The following is a 17,081-nucleotide window of genomic DNA, read 5'->3' on the forward strand; positions in this document are numbered from 1 at the left end:
TCACTTTAATGGTGTCATCATCATCACTGCAAGTTGTCATCCATCACCACCAACACCACCACCATCAGGTTAACTATTGCTTGGTGTCCCACAGTGTACTCTATCAACCTTTGTTGTTGTTGTTGTGAACTTCAGTCCAAAGACCAGTTTGGTGCTGCTATATACACTATTCTATCCTGAGCAAGCCTTTTCATCTCAACATGATTACTGCCGCCTGCAACCTACATCTATTTGAAATTGCTTACTACAATGAAGCCTACGTTTCCCTTCCTCGCCCCCCCCCCCCCTCCCCCTTTCTACACACTTCCTTCCATTACCAATGATGATTAGACTGTACATTATAATATAACAATGTATTTCATTTAAATCTATTATTTTTTCTCGTGATCTGTTGGACGAATAAAACCATATCAATGAAATTCGGTAAGTTGCTTCATTGCTGAAAATTCAGAAACACACGTGTGATATGCAAGTGAAGGAAAAATATTAAACTGTCCCATGCTGTGTAACTTCACAAAAAGCATACTGAATCCTGAATATATGAGGCCAATATTAATTCTCAACACTAATGAGGATGATGGAAGCAAGGAAAATGCTATAGGCTACAGTGAGAACTGGAATTAAGCCATATACACATAATGTAACTGTTGTCAACACTTCCAGTTTTGACAATATTATTTGTGAGAGAAACTTTTTATCCTCAAGAGAGACTAATGATTGTGACTTTCAAATAGCAGATATATTAAGTGTAACAATGAAAATAATCAATTTTTGACAACATTATGGAATTGCACTAACAAAAAATCTACTCCCCAAGTGGCAGCACGAGAACAGACATATAAAAAGGGTTTTATGTGTGCAAGCTTTCGGAGCCAGTGGCTCCTTCTTCCAAAGGGCTGAATGGGAAGGAAGAGGGGTGCAGGAAAAGTACTGGAGAAGTTTAGGAAAAGGGGTATAGTTCGGAAAAGTCGCCCAGAATCCAGGTCAGGGGAGGCTTACCAGACGGGATGAGAAGGAAAGACTGATTGAGATAAGTGGCAGCTGAGAAGTTGTTTTTGGGGGGATCTACAGTACCAGGATTGGATGTGATGACCTGGGAAATCTTCTTTTGAACTAGGGTGGTGGGGTAATTATGTCAGTGAAGGTTCAGTATGGCGGTGTATTGCTGTAAAGAGTCTGCAACCTGCCTGCCTGTTGTTTGTTAGTTAGTGTAATATGGACAGACAAGGGCGTACCCAGGATCTGAACTGGGGGGTGGGGGGGGTGGGGGGGGGGGCAGGTCATACTAGTCTTAGGAAACAAGGACTCGAGACAACATACAGCACTTCTTATTAAATAACACTAAACCAGTGAAAAACTGCTTTTAATAAACATTTTAAATACAAGAATGCATTTGTACAATCTGAGAAAACATGCACCATTTCTTATTAAATAAAACAGTAAACTAGTGAAAAACTGTAAATATCTGCAGGGGGGGGGGGGGGGGGGCAGCTGCCACACCCATGTGGACAGAAGTACAGAAGTGTGTAGCTTGGCCTTTGTGAGGATGAGATCAATTTCAAGGAAAGTGGAATGGGATTCGTAACAGGACCTTGTGAAATTCAATTGGGAGAAGGTATTTAGAGATTCTAGGAATTTTGACAGGTCAGCCTCACCATGAGTCCATATGACAAAGATGTCATCAGTGTATTCTAAACCAAACCAGGGGCTGAATGCACATGGATCCCAAGAAAGTCCCCTCCAAGTGACCCATGAAAAGGTTGGCATAGGAAGGAGCCATCGTGATTCCCATTTCCATACCCATGATCTGTTTGTGTGTCTGCCCCTCAGAGATGAAGTAGTTGTTAGAAATATGAAGTTCATTAAGTTGAGCAGGAAGGATATCGTAGGTTAGGAATCAGGCGAACATTGACTGAGGAATTGTTCAGCAGCAGACAGACCGTGTATGTGGGGGATGTTTGTATAGAAATCAATGGTGACAAGCAAGGCGTGTGGTGGGAGTTGGATGGGCATGGATTTAGATGATTTAGGAAATGGTTGGTGTCTTTAATATGTGAGGGAACGCTTTGTACTAAGGGCTATATGTGTTGATCAACTAAGGCAGATACACTTTTGTTTGGTGCTTTGCAGCCAGCAACTATACAATGGCTGGAATGACTGGGTTTGTGGATCTTAGGAAGAAGGTAAAAGTTGGGGGCACATGGTTTGGCTGGGGTAAGAAATTCTATGGATTGAGGTGTTAGTCCTTGTGAGGAGTCTGAGATTCTAAGGAGGTACTGCAGGTCAGTTCGAATCACAGAGATGGGATCTTGATGGCAGATGCTGTATATAGAGGTGTCAGACAGCTGGTGTAGACCTTAGCATACTCCTGTCAGTCAAGTACCACAGTAGTAGATCCTTTGTCTACTCAGAGAATTATGAAGGAGTTATCAGATTTTAGGGAACACAGAACCTGAAGTTCTGTAGAGGTCAGGGACCTGAGGAAGGGTTGTGAAACAACGCTGAATGTGAGGAATTCTTGGAAGGCATGAGCTTGAGGTGGTGGTGGTGGATCAAGTTAGGATTGTAGTGGGAACTTTTCAAGGCACAGTTCAATGTTAGGTTTGCTGTTGGAAAGGCTTTGGGAGTGGGTTGCAAAGTGATATTTCCAGTTGACATTATGTGTGAAGGAAAGTAGGTCCTTCACCAGAGTAGCGTAATTAAATGCAAGTGTAGGGCTTAGAGTGAGACCCTTGGATAATACAGGTAATTCAGGATAGCATGCTTTAGACGAGAGGTTGAGAACACTGTACTGTTGTGACTGTTTCTTGTGATTATGAGTTATTTTTGGTCTGGGAGGCAGTGGTGGAGGCTGTGATATGTTAAGGAGGTTGGCCAAACTCAGTTTGTAGGAGAGGGGTGGTGGCTAAAGGGGGAGAGGAAGGGAAACACTGCTATTGGGATAGTTTACGAGAAGGTGAGATAGCTTTTTGAGGTGAAGTCTGGCATGCTGTCACAGTTCGAAGTTGACTTGGTGGATGATAGCATTCAAGAAAAATGAGTGGCAGATAACTACAGGATTTTGTAGAAGGAAAGGAGTCTGGTGGAGTGGAAATGGCGGATGAAGCATATAGTTCACAGATTATCCATGTAAGTGCAAGAGATAACACCCAGAAACAGCAACTTTCAATGTTAAGCCTTTTGGAATAACTCCAAGGGACAAGCAGGTTTCAAGAAACAGAATGTGGGGCTTAGTTTTGATAATTAAAAAGCATGTTTTTGAAAAGAACAGATATAATATGTTCTGGAATTCATCATGGGAAGAAAGGATGGTTTGGAGTGTTAGAAAGGGTAGAAATGGCAAAAAAGAGAAGCAGAGGGTGGAAAAGATAGAAAACAGAATAAAAGTAAGGAAAAAATTTGGAAGAATCTGCCTCACCAGTCCTATTCCTTCACCCCTCTTCCTTCCCCTTCAACCCTTCTGCTGGAAGAGGAACCACTGACTGTGAAAGCTGGCATACATAAACCTTTTTTATACATATGTTGCCTGACGTCACTTGGTGACTAGACTCCTCCTTAACTTTGAGAAAAAGTGTATTCTGTTCTGTACAACAATGAGAAAAACACTGGCAGTTAATGTAGCATATAACCAGGAGTCTGTAGATAGAGTATAATTTTCCAAATTTTTGGTAGTACATATTGATGAAAACTAGAAGTGAGAGAAAAGTAATAGTCACGAGGATAATATATGGTGTTCACCCACAATCATCTTGTAGGTACCTGTTCAAGAAGATGGGCATTTTAAGCCCACCACAGTCTGTGTATTCACGTATTATATCAATCATAAATAATCTATTACAATGTGAGAAGAATAGTAATATCTGCAGCTGCAGCACTACAAGTAAAAATAATCATTATCATCCATAACTGCCAGCAGTTATTCTTCCTGCTCACCATGCTCAACTGGAACAGGAAAAGTGGGAGGTGACAGTGGTGTGGAAAGTACCTTCCACCATAGACCATAGGGTAGCTTTGGAGTATAGATGTTGGTGCAGACAAATGTACAAATAAATCATGTATATGTAGTCTGTGAGCTAACTCATTCCACATCATGTTGATAAAGCCATGCAAATGTTTTACAGATCATGTTATCAATTAAAACTGAAGTTCATACTGCCAGAATGTCACAGACAAAGAAATGCCGCCCCACATACTTGCCGTGGGCGCGCGTGCGCCCCCCCCCCCTCCCCACACACACATAGAGAGAGAGAGAGATGATAGTATTAAAATCCTAGTTGTTAACTGCCAAAGCATTCACAACACAGTGTGCCAGACTTTGAAGTGCTCCTAAGAAGCAGTGAAACTCACATAATACTAGGTATAGAAACCTAATTAAAATGTGAAATTAACAGCATTGAGATTTTTGGGGAAAATTTAAGTGTGTATTGAAAGTATAGGCATGGTGAATTTGTCACAGTAGACAAGAAACTCGAATTCACCCATACGTAAATTGAAGCTGCATGCAACATTCTTCAGGTAAGTCTCATTATCAGGGATGGGCATAAAGTTTGTGGGATCCTGCCCCCTCGTCTCTTATGGGGTGCCTAGGAAGCTGTTTTCTCGGATAGCTAGACAACATACAAGACAATCATATTAATGGAGCTGATTACAGTAATTGAATTGACAATGCTTAACTTGCATATGTACGAGGTGGTGTTCCAAGCATTCAGTGAAACGCAAATAATCGGTGTTCTTTGAAATATACAGTTTCCATGCAATCTAATCACACAAGTTCCTAAGTCACTGATGTCCTTAATATCACTGCTCGTCTTTTAGTGCTGCTCTTCTAGTGCGCCTCTTGTAGTGCGGCCAAGGCTAGGTGGTGCGTCACTTCTGTTCTTTTTGTGTACAGGCCACTCCTGTCACGGTGACGTTCTAGTCAGTGTCCTATTGGCTGACGTTGTCTCACAGCCCTCTCTGCTTTATCGTTCTTGATCTTCGTGCCGGCGCTTGTCATTACACCAGAACAAATTTATAATTTGATGCTTTTATTGACCACCAGACTCACTCCTGATGCAACCGAAAACTGTAGAGAAAACCTTGGTTCACTAGTATGTAAGTTCCCCAATCATATTGCAATTATCAGAGGAGCTTAAATCATCTAACAATCAATTGGCATAGTTACTGTTTTGTGTTACTGTTTTGTTTAGTTGTGGGCATGATGTATCATTGTGTGAAATGTTACTAAATGCCTTCTCTGAAAATTACACGTAGCAGATAGGTCAGAACCCACTCATGATGGAAATACATTATATCTAATGGCAACACATAAGACCCAACCTGTTAGACAATATGAAGCTGGTATCTGTACTGATACCATTGGTGATATTGCAGCTCTCAAAGAATGAAATTGTAATGAAATTCAGACCTTTAGCTGCTTACAGGCATCGATAAATATCAACAGGGACAGTTGAGAGATGTGTGCCCTGACCGAGACTCGAACCCGGGACCTCCTGCTTACATGACAGATGGTCTATACAACTGAGCCACTGAGGATACAGAGGATAGTGCGACTGCGGGGACTTATCTCTGGCTTACTCCCCATGAGACCTACACTTTCCAACTTTCTGTCCACACACTACATTTGTAGTGCTATGGGAATCAGTAGATTGACTGCCGCGAGTAGTGAGTATGGTGAGCAGGGGCACTACAAATGTAGTGTGTGGACAGAAAGATGGAAAGTGTGGGTCTCATGGGGAGTGTGCCAGAGATAAGTCCATGCAGTCACACTATCCTCTGTGTCCTCGGTGGCTCAGTTGGATAGAGCGTCTGCCATGTAAGCAGCAGGTCCCAGGTTCGGGTCCCGATCGGGACACAGATTTTTCAACTGTCCTCATTGATATTTATCAACACCTGTAAGCAGCTAAAGATCTGGATTTCGTTATAATTTCGCTTTTAGAGGATGTCCACATTAAAACTGATATCAGTGAACATGCAGCAATAATGATTACAGAGGGCAACTAAAACAGTTGGAAAGATTTATATGTTCAGCAAAATAGATGAAGAGGCAGTACTGTCATACCCCAGTGAGAAACTTGAAACATATAGGTCTGTACAGGAGGATGTAGAAAAACTATGACACAAGATTAAAAGAAAAGCTGACCATGCACTGAATGGATATGCACCTAGTAGGAAAGTTCATGTTAGGAGGGACAGTTCATATTATACAGTAACTGTAAAGACACTTCTAAAGAAGCAGAGACAACAGCATAGTAGGTGTAAAACACAGCCTAGGGCTGTAGATAGAGAGATGCAGATTGAAATACATTTGGCTGTCAAGAGAGCAATGTGCGAAATCTTTAACCACTACCTTAGCAGTATATTATTGAAAGACCTTTCACAAAACCCAAAGGAAATCTGCTCATAAGCAAAGGCTGTTAGTGGCACTAAAGATAGTGTCCAGACACTTGTGGACAGCACAGGAACTAAACTTGAGGATAGCAAAGGTAAAGCAGAAGTGCTTAACTCTGTTTTCAAACATTACTTTACTAAGGAAAGCCCAGGAGTAGTTGTTCAATTTAAATCTTGTACGACTGCAGAAATGAAATAGGTATTAATGTGTGTAGCATTTAGAAACAGCTCAAATAATTAAAACTGAACAAAGCTCCAGGGCCTGATGTAATCCCTCTCAGATTCTATACCAGATTTGCAGCTGAGTTAGCCCTTGTTTTATTCCTAATACACTAAAGATCCCTCAAACAAAAAACTGTGCCGAGTGGTTGAAAGAAAGCATGAGCCACACCCATCTACAAGTGGAGCATTTGACGGGCAGCAGAACTGATCCACAAACCACCATCCAATATCACTGACATCCATACTGTAGACCCTTAAAACACATTCTGAGCTCTAATGTAATGAGATACCTCAAACAGAATGACCCCTCAATACCAACCAGCATGGATTCCAAAGGCAAAGTATTGATCGTGTGAAACCCAAATCGCACTTTTCTCATATAACATCCTTAAAGCCATGAATCCATGTGTCAAGGCAGTCAGGTAAATGTAGTATTTCTTAACTTCCAAAAGGCACTTGACACCGTACCACATACATGCTTATTATTAAAGTATGATCATAATGAGAGTCAAGTGAGCTACGTGACTGGATTAAGAATTTCTTAGTGAGTAGAACCAGCACTGCTTAGAGGGAAGGCCTTACAGCTCATTGAGAGTCAGGCTGTGATGTCATGGGATTCAGGTAAAACAGCCAGAGCAACATCATCTAGGTGGCATTGGCCAGAGCCACCGCAGTGACATGTTTGGAAATGGCACATCAACCTACTCATCTCCCTCTGCATCAGCGGAAAGTTGTTGTGCCCCCCCCCCCCCTCACCAATCTCCAAACTAACGGATCTTCTTGCTTAAAAGTTTTGGTTGTTCTGTGCTGGTGAATTGTACTGGAATTTTGTTTGAAATCACTGTGTCTTTTTCTGATATGTAGTGGTTTCTGAATCATAAGCCATTTTTAACAGCTCAGTGCTAATCAGTACAATACGAGCAAGTGTTGTGTTCCTGGCTGTGTCGGTAACTACACCAGTAAGAACAAAGTTCGTGTATTTACATTTCCTTCTGTTGGACAAATGCATGCTAAATGATTATCTGCAACCAAAAGGGATAATTTCATTCCCAGCAAGCATTCTGCGGTGAGTAGTTTTCATTTTAAGCATTGATACAGACAGCATGATGAAAGTACTTAGCAGTTAAATATTGTTTCATAGTAATATTTTTGTGTTGTTAATACTATATATACTATATATTTTTCATCTCTTAATAGGTCTGTCACCTACATTTCTTTGAAGGTGATTTGTTATGGGAAATGAGTACAGTAGACTGGAAAATGGGAGCTACAATAACTTCACCTCTGAGCAAGTCAGAACTCAAAAGAACTGCTGTACCATGCAAACTTCCTAAATGCCTTTCTTACTTATCAACATCAATCAACAGGGAATCTCCACCTGAAAAGCAGCAAAAGCATGAGGTTGCTGCACTAAAGGCAGCCATAGACTCATGTGTTAAATCACTGGAAGAATATAATAAGAAGATATATTCCAGCTCATTTCATGACTAATAAAGAAATTTTAGTGTGCAAAGTGCAGTGGAAAGTGGTCTACAGCAGTGAAGAATTCATATATTTCGTTTTTTCTATTTTGATATTGAGAAAACTCCATATGCTGTCTGTACATAGCTACTGATTCAAAGCTGAGTGTAAGTGTTTCTGTCAAGGGCCAACAAATCTCATCCAAAAATGTTGCAAAAACTGCAAGTACTATTCCTTATGTAAAATTTGCAGTAGGTCTTATACATGCAGTCAAGAAGAATGTCACCTACGTGGTATTTTTCTTGAGTTGCTGTGCAATTTAGAGTGTGAGGGGAGAACTAGAACTTCCACTGAGTTTATAAAAAGGCAGCTTCACCTCCTAAAAAACATAGATTTGCTCCCCACATTCTAATTTTCACATCCTTGGTTTTTTTTTTTCTTTTAAGCCGTGCTTAAAGGTTTATACATAGCACTGGTAATATTTTTCTACCACGTCACAGTGCAATCAAAAACATCTGTGGTAATGTTGAAATTAATCCCAATAGTTGTAACTTCTTTGGTTTATATTAGGAGAAAGTATCAAATCTGAAATCTCATGAGTGTTTTGTGACACTCATATTGGATGAGATACACATGAAATCAACCATGGATCACAAAGGAGGGTGTCTTCTTGGAGTGGCACATGACAGCACTGCTCTTGCACCAACAGCACATGTATTTGTAGCGCAAGGTGTAATGCCGTCATTCAAGGAAGTTCATTTATTGCCCATAAATAAGGTGACTGTCGATAGGTAATCAAAAATGTATAGGCTGGGTTATAAAACTTAGGTTCAAGAATTATCTGGATTACTTCAGGCAACATCTCAATTAATAGAAAGGCTGTCTCAAATTTTGCAACTCCAGCACAGCTCAGACACCCTGCATATCATTCCAGGCCCTTGTTCTATGTTATAGATATTGTTCATAATTCGGTTAACCTGAAAAATGAAAAAATGATTTTATGACATTCTTCATAAAATAACTTTTAATTTTATGACATTCTTCCTTCCCCCCATTAACAGCAGATCTTGCCATCCGTGGGATAGCTTGTGTGCATCATTGACACAGATAGCTGCACCATAGGTCACAACAGAGGTGTATCTGTTGAGAGGCCAGACAAACATGAGGTTCCTGAAGAGGGGCAGCAGTCTTTTTAGTAGTTGCAATCTAGATGATTGACTGATCTGGCTTTTAACATCAACCAAAATGTCCTCACCATACTGGTACTGCGAACAGCTGAAAGCAAGAGGAATTACAGTCATAGTTTGTCCCGAGGGCATGCAGCTCTACTGTATCATTAAATGATGACGGTGTCTTCATGGTAAAATATTCCAGAGGTAAAATAGTCCCCCATTTGGATCTCTAGGCAGGGTCTACCCAGGGGAATGTTGTCATCATGAGAAGAAAAAAAATTGGCACTCTACAGACCCCATAATTGAGCAGGTAAATTAGAAAATTTGAGAAGGGATATGGATCGGTTGAAGTTAGATATAGTGGGAATTAGTGAAGTTTGGTGGCAGGAGGAACAGGACTTTTGGGCAGGTGAATACAGGATTGTACATACAAAATCAAATAGGGGTAATGCAGGAGTAGGTTTAATAATGAGTAAGAAAACAAGGATGTGGGTAAGCTACTATAAACAGCATAGTGAATGGATTATTGTAGAGATTGAAGAAATGTCTGACGAGATAAAAGAAATTATTCAGATAGCTAAAGGAGACAAGAATTTAATAATGATGGGGGACTGGAATTTGATAGTAGGAGAAGGAAGAGCAGGAAAAGTAGTAGGTGAATATGGACCGGAGGGGGGAAGCAAGGAAAGAGGAAGCTGCCTGCAGAGATTCACACAGAGCACAATTTAATCATTGCGAACATTTGGTTTCAGAATCATGAAAGAATGATGTATATGTATATGTGGAAGAGACACGGAGACACCGAAAGGTTTCAAATTGATTGTATAATGGTAAGACAGAGATTTAGGAATCAGGTTTTCAACTGTAAGACATTTCTAGGGGCAAATGTGAACTCTGACCATAACTTATTGGTTAAGAAGTGTAGATTAAAACTGGGGAAATTGGGAAAAGGTAAGAAATTAAGAAGGTGAGACCTGGATGAGTTGAAAGAACCATATGATGCTGAGAGCTTCAGAGGGAGGATTAGGCAACAATTGACTAGAACAGGAAGAGGAGTACAGTAGAAGATGAATAGGTAGCTTTAAGAGATAAAGTAGTGAAGGCAGGAGAGGATCAAATAGGTAAAAAGACAAAGCCTAGTAGAAATCATTGGATAATACAAGTGGTATTGAATTTAATTGATGAAAGGAGAAAATTTAAAAATGTAGCAAGCAAAAGGGAATACAAACATATAAAAAATCAGATTCACAGGAAGCACAAAATGGCTAAGCTGGAATGGCTGGAGGACAAATGTAAGTATTTAAAAGCATATTTCATTAGGATAAATATAGATACCACTCACATGAAAATTAAAGAGGCCTCTGCAGAAAAGAGAAGCAGCTGTATATCAGCTTTGATGGGAAACCAGTCCTAAGCAAAAAAGAGAAAGGTGAAAGAAGTATATAGAGAGTCTATACAAGGCAGAGGAACTTGAAGGTAATATTATAGAAAGGGAAGGGGATGTAGATGATGATGAGATGGAAGATATGATACTGTGAGGAGAATTTCACATAGCTCTGAAAGATGAAAGTTGAAGCAAGGCCCCCGGAGTGGACAACATTCCATCAGAGCTATTAATAGCCTTGAGAGAGCCAGCCATGACAAAACTCTTCCATCTGATGTGTAAGATGTATAATACAGGCGAAATACCCTCAGACTTCAAGAAGCATGTAATAATTCCAATTACAAAGTTGCTGAAAAGTGTAAAAATATCATAAATATCAGTTTAATAAGTCATGGTTGCAAAATACTAACACAAATTCTTTGCAGAAGAGTGGAAAAACGGTAGAAGTTAACCTTGGGGAAGATCAGTTAGGCAAATCTACGTTTATAGCATACAGGGAGTGAAAGGCTATTTACAGCTTGTACAGAAACCAGACGGCAGTAATAAGAGTCAAGGGGGATGAAAGGGAAGCAAATGGTTGAGAAAGGAGAGAGACAATGTTGTAGCCTATCCTGATGTTGTTCAATCTGTACACTGAACAAGCAGTAAAAGAAACGAAAGAAAAATTAGGAGTAGGACTTAATGTTCAGGGAAAAGAAACAAAAACTTTGAGGTTTGCTGATGACATTGTCATTCTGTCAGAGACAGCAAAGGACTTGGAAGAGCAGCTGTATGAAGTGGACATTGTCTTGAAAGCAGGATATAAGAGGAATATCAACAAAAGGAAAACAAGGATAATGGAATGTAGTTAAATTAAATCAGGCAGTGTTAAGGGAATTAGATTAGGAAATAAAGCTTTAAAGTAGTAGATGATGATGGCTGAAGTTGAGAGGATATAAAATGTAGGGTGACAGTGACAAGAAAAGCGTTTCTGAGGCAGAGGAATATTTAAACATCGATTATAGATTTAAGTGTCAGGAAGTCTTCTCTGAAAGTATTTGTCTGGATTGTAGCCATGTGTGAAAGTGAAACATGGATGATAGACAGTTTAGACAAAAAGAGAATAGAAACTTTTGAAAATGTGGTGCTGAAGATTAGATGGGTAGACATGTAACTAATGAGGAGGTACTGAGTAGAATTGGGGAGAAAAGAAATTTGTGACACAACCTGACTATAAGAAGAGATCGGTTGATAGGACACATTGTGATGCATCAAGTGATCACCAATTTAGTGCTTTAAGGAAGTGTGGGGAGCAGAGGGTAAAAATCATAGAGGAAGACCAAGAGATGAATACAGTAATCAGATTCGGAAGGATGTAGTTTGCAATAGTTATTTGGAGATGTAGAGGTTCGCACAGGATAGAGTTGCATGGAGAGCTACATTAAACCAGTTGTGGGTTTTATAGTTATAGCGACTGACCACACACAGAAAACTCCAACGTACTATGATCAGGCACTTTTATTAAGGTTCGTATAATTACACAAAACACAAGAAAAATAATGCAGAAACTCACAACACGCACGCCGTAACCTCATTCCGTGAGACCAAACCAAAGAACAACCAGTCCCCAAAGACTGTTTACTCTGCACTTTGTAGGTGGCAGTTACTGGTGGTCGTTGGTTGCCACAGAGGGGCAGGACGTGGGCGTCTTCCTGTGTAGTGGTGTTGTAGGATGCTTGCCGGTTGATAGAGGCATATGCAAAGAGTCCATGCTATTGGTGCAGGGTGGACTAGTGCAGGTATAGTCCACCATCCAGTTGGGGGGGGGGGGGGGGGGGGGACTGGTCGACCTGCCTGCACATGTGAACTGGACTGGCACGGAAGATGTCAGTGTTGCAGTACAGGCAAAGAGGGATGTGTGCATCATGAGCATTCCGTCAATGCTGAATGTTGCAGCTATGCCAGCCGTATCCAACCAGCACCCCCTATAGAGGAAAGCCTGCGAGCCTGCTCAGTGACGTCACGCACATAGTCTGGTGCTGGTGCTCGCAGTCCGTTTGGCCACAGCAATAGACTGTTACGGGAACCGCACGAGGAAAATTCATAAAGAAATCTGGCATACCTCTCTCATGAATTACAAGATTTCCTTTCTCAAATGACCCAGTTCTTTTGTCTGTAACTTATTTCTGCATACCTTTTAGCCCCGGCGTAAAAAGTGGCTGTAATAACTTTCATTATCTGAGGCATCAAAACTCCCAAATAAATGGACCCATTTCATTGTAGTTTATTTTAAAGTTGCATGGCAGTCTGGTTAGCCGTTCAAAGATCGTCGGCTACACAAAGTGCAAGTGTTTGCCACCAGTGTGCTCCGTTCCAATACCATTCCTAAACTGTAAGTGCTGTAGTATAAATTGTAAATCTCGAAAAGGCCAATCTAAACGTCTGCAACGGTATAGTTTTATCTTTTATGGCTGACCACCATTCACCATTCTTCCGTTTTGCAGTTCCTGTGTAAGATGATTTTTAATGACAAAAATTTTGATTGAAAGCCACCCGCGAAAGATTCTCGTATGCTCTCGTGGACTTTCTATTAGGGTTTTTGTTTTGTTTTTTAAGTTAAATATTGCATCACTTTGACGCAGGTCTAATAATGTGGAGGACGGCACTTTGCAAAGTAGCACACTGGCAGCTAGCATTTTACGGACACTTTTATTGCTGCTGTTTATTCCTTATGTAGCAAAATCCATTTTAAAACCTGATTGGATGATATACCTGTGAATTAAAAAAAGAAACACGAAAATTGGGCAAATAGTGTTCGAATTATAACACCTCCTATAGAGAGGCACTGGTAATAAGCAATTGTATGAGTCGTTTCAAAAACTAACACTGCCCTGAAAGACATGTTCTACATATGTTTTAGTCCACCATTTCAGCATCCTTGTATTCATGCTTTTTTTTTAAATTTAAAGAAATTTCTCCTGTTAATTTTTTTAAGTGAAATGCAGTTCTAATGACTGATATGATATCTCTTTTCAGTTTGTGCACCTTTCCCTAAGAAACTTTCTTTCCATTAAGAAAATCTCACTGACCTAAGATGAGTATGTAATGGTATTGCCATAAAGTTTTGGTATGCCAATACAAATTTCAATGAATTCTCTTTTCTCAGTAAGTTAACTAAATTTCCATTATGTATTGAAATTACATGAGGTCTCAAAATACAGATTACCAGGTTAGAATTTCGCTGCTCTAAACTGAATACTTTTGAAGAAAGAATGTTTCTGTACTAAGAAGTATATACTTTGAAACAAACTGTTTGCATGAATTGCACATAAATAAATTTCAACTACGAAGTAAACTTGCATTTCATCTGTTGAGAAGTTTTATGACGTGATGTGACCTGTGATGAAATAATTGTGAAAAATGAACACTTACCTTCATTTGGCATCACATTTGGGCTGCACTCACTAGTGGCTTAGATACTTCATTCTTCCATAAGTTTGGGGAAAGGGGGGGGGGGGGGGGGTTCAGCTCTATTTAGTTGCAATACTTTAACAGATCATCATTCCAAAATATATATACTGGTAATTGTTTAGAAGTGGAAAACAAGTTTCATCTACTGACCACGCTGATATGAATGAATGCAAATTAAGTACAAAAATTCTGTGTATGAATGAATTTATTTATTTCTTTTGTTCATCTTCCATACAATCTTGTCAATAATCACTAACACATGGAATGAGAAAAATTTTAGATTATAGTGGTTCACAATAGAAAATTATAGATGTACAGAATGAATACTATGTAGGGACAAAATAATTAAGACTTATGGACACCAAGGCCAAACATTAACAATAACCACATTCTTGAGACTTAAGTTTCATAATTTTAGGAATAATAATGATAAATTTTGAACAGCATTAATTATTAAATTGCTATTTTATAATCTCCTGGGCAGTAATGGAAGGTCTTTAAGTAAGTGGGACACTAAAAGAATGCAAATAAAACACTGCACCATAAAGTTTTGTGTAGGAAGAATGCATATGAAAGCACTGTAGTAGAAAAATGGCGATGCATATAGACATTATATTAGGTCACCCTGTAAATTGCAAGTAATTACCAACTGTAAGTGTATGTTATGTGGCAAAAATGTGTCAAGTGGTGTTGGAATATGATCTGGTTACATTAATTAGATTAGGTGAGTGAAAAGCAATTGTGACAGGCTTAAGCTTTTTTAATATTCTTTTATAAACAAATATATTCAAAAAGCCAACAGAAGGGCATACCTGAGAGTCCACCTCAGATATTTTCCTCCTCAGCAAAGATGAGCTAACAAGAAGGCACTTTATGGCACAGAGCAAGCATCTATTTAAAGAGCTCAGTAATTAGTCAACCTGAGGATTAGTGGCACTCAATAGTGCTTGTAACAGAAGTGAGAGCTGTTCCACAATTACATTACTATTAGATGAGGAGACCTGCCAATCATTATACACAAAGAAGTCCATGAAAGTACTGCAAAGCCCTCCCCTACCAGCTTCTCCATTTGTATTGGTAGTAAAATATATGCAAACATGATCTACATAAGAAAATGTTGAGAGAACAACAGTTATAACAGCTGCAGAGAAAGTAGTAAACTCAGAAAAAGAGAGGCAATTGTCACAGCATGCACATCTGCACTCATAACAGTGACAGTAGTAGAAGACAGAGGAACACCACAAACACTACGTGAAATCGAAGTTTGTCTACCTAAAGAATGCATAAATACTACAGTAGCTTTTTCAACAGTAACAATTAATGAATCATTACAAATTGGCAGATTTCTCACATGTATCACAAGCTAAAGTAATAACTTCAGTATACAAAGAAAAGTGTTGCAGAGAATGTAGAGAACTATAGAGCAATTTTGCTCTTGTCTTCCATTTATCACCAAAACAAACTAACCTTGTTTGCAAAAAAAGTGGAGTCTGCTATAGCACAGTTTGTGTAAGTTTTTCTCAAAATAATAAAGGAAGGTGATCAAAATGGCATTGTCTTTTCTTTGTCAAAGGCATGTGCCATGTTGGGCCACATAACTTTATTACACAAATTAGAAATACTATGAATAAGGCATGCAGCAAAGAAGTGGTTTAAGTCATACTCGGAAAAGCAAACGAATTGATTTTTAGGTTTCACATACTATAAAAAGATTACTATTGGTCCTCTCTGCCTGCCACACCCCCTCCCCTCCCTCCTGTATGTATCATTCACCAACCAACATCAACTGAGAAAGAATTAGTGTAAGATTCTTTATATTAAAGATTAATTTCTTTGATAAAAATTTCAAGTTAGGCTATTAGTGTTGATAGCTGTTAGCAGCTGTATATTAAAATATTTATACAAACTCTCAGCCATAAGTTGCAATTTCGTAAGTTTGACTAGTTTCAGATTAACCTGACTAGTTCAGCTTAAGAGGCATTTGTTGATGTAGCAATATTACTGATGATAGGTTTTGTATTAATGATTTAAAAAGAATCTAAGATAAAGATTTCAAAATTATGTTGTAAGAGTTTGCAGTTTTCGCTGAGTGTTTTTTGAATTTTTTTTTCCATTAACCTTTTTACAGTAGTTGTTTAAAAATATATTGACACCAACCCAAACAACACTTTTCATTATTGCCTGGGATGAATGTCCATTGCAGCATACCCCATCAAATAATAAAAAGTCATTTTCGTGAAGAGTAGCAAGTGCTACTGCACAGGCAATAGCACGTTGATTCGTACAGGCAAGAAAATCTCTTTCATGTTCTTTGAGAAGTTTGCTGATGACAATATAAGTGTAGACAATCATATTTAAAATAGTGTCCGATGGGTATTTTAGTCCTCCATGATCAAGTCTCTGTATCAAACTAAAATGTTCGTTTATTGGCAACTCCTTTTCAATCACAATTTCATTAAGGCAACTCTCACATTTCAGCTTCTTAATCACTGCATGAGCACAGTAGCCTGCAATGAAAGTTAAAGACGTTGCAATATCTTTCACTGAAAGAACATCGTCTACAGTTACACTGACTTCTATGTCTAATGTGTCTGTTTCTTCAACTTCAGAAAACATAAAAATTTTTATGGCCCCTACTGTGATATTGCCATAGGAAGGAGAACATAAAACTAAAGGTATTACACTTTGAATTCGAAGCTTCTTTTCTGCTTCATAGACTTGTGTCACTGAAACATTGTGTTGGGAACCTGCAAGCTGTCTGTACTTTCCAAAACGCCACTCAAGCACATCTGTTTGTAGCTTAGCTGTCAGTAAATAGCTCATACCTAGCTCTTCAGTACAGTATCGAGCAATCTCTACAACAGCATATGTTGTATGCTGAATAGCAAAAAATGTTTCTTTTGTGAGAAACCCACTTGACAAACCCTTTGCTTTCCACACATCAAGCCAGTCTAGAAAATCTAGCAAAAATTGCGTAGAAACGCTATCAGTTGTCAACGGAT

At 39.1% G+C, this 17,081-nt stretch overlaps 1 protein-coding gene across 5 annotated transcripts in view; it reads left to right on the forward strand.

The window, feature by feature from the left end:
* LOC126418652 (AP-5 complex subunit mu-1-like) overlaps positions 1-17,081 on the forward strand; it is a 59,150-nt gene that overhangs the window by 11,952 nt on the left and 30,117 nt on the right. The gene's annotated exons all lie outside the window — the stretch shown is intronic.

Source organism: Schistocerca serialis, chromosome 9 (assembly GCF_023864345.2).
Source record: "Schistocerca serialis cubense isolate TAMUIC-IGC-003099 chromosome 9, iqSchSeri2.2, whole genome shotgun sequence".
In the NCBI taxonomy this organism is placed as follows: Eukaryota; Metazoa; Arthropoda; class Insecta; order Orthoptera; family Acrididae; genus Schistocerca; species Schistocerca serialis.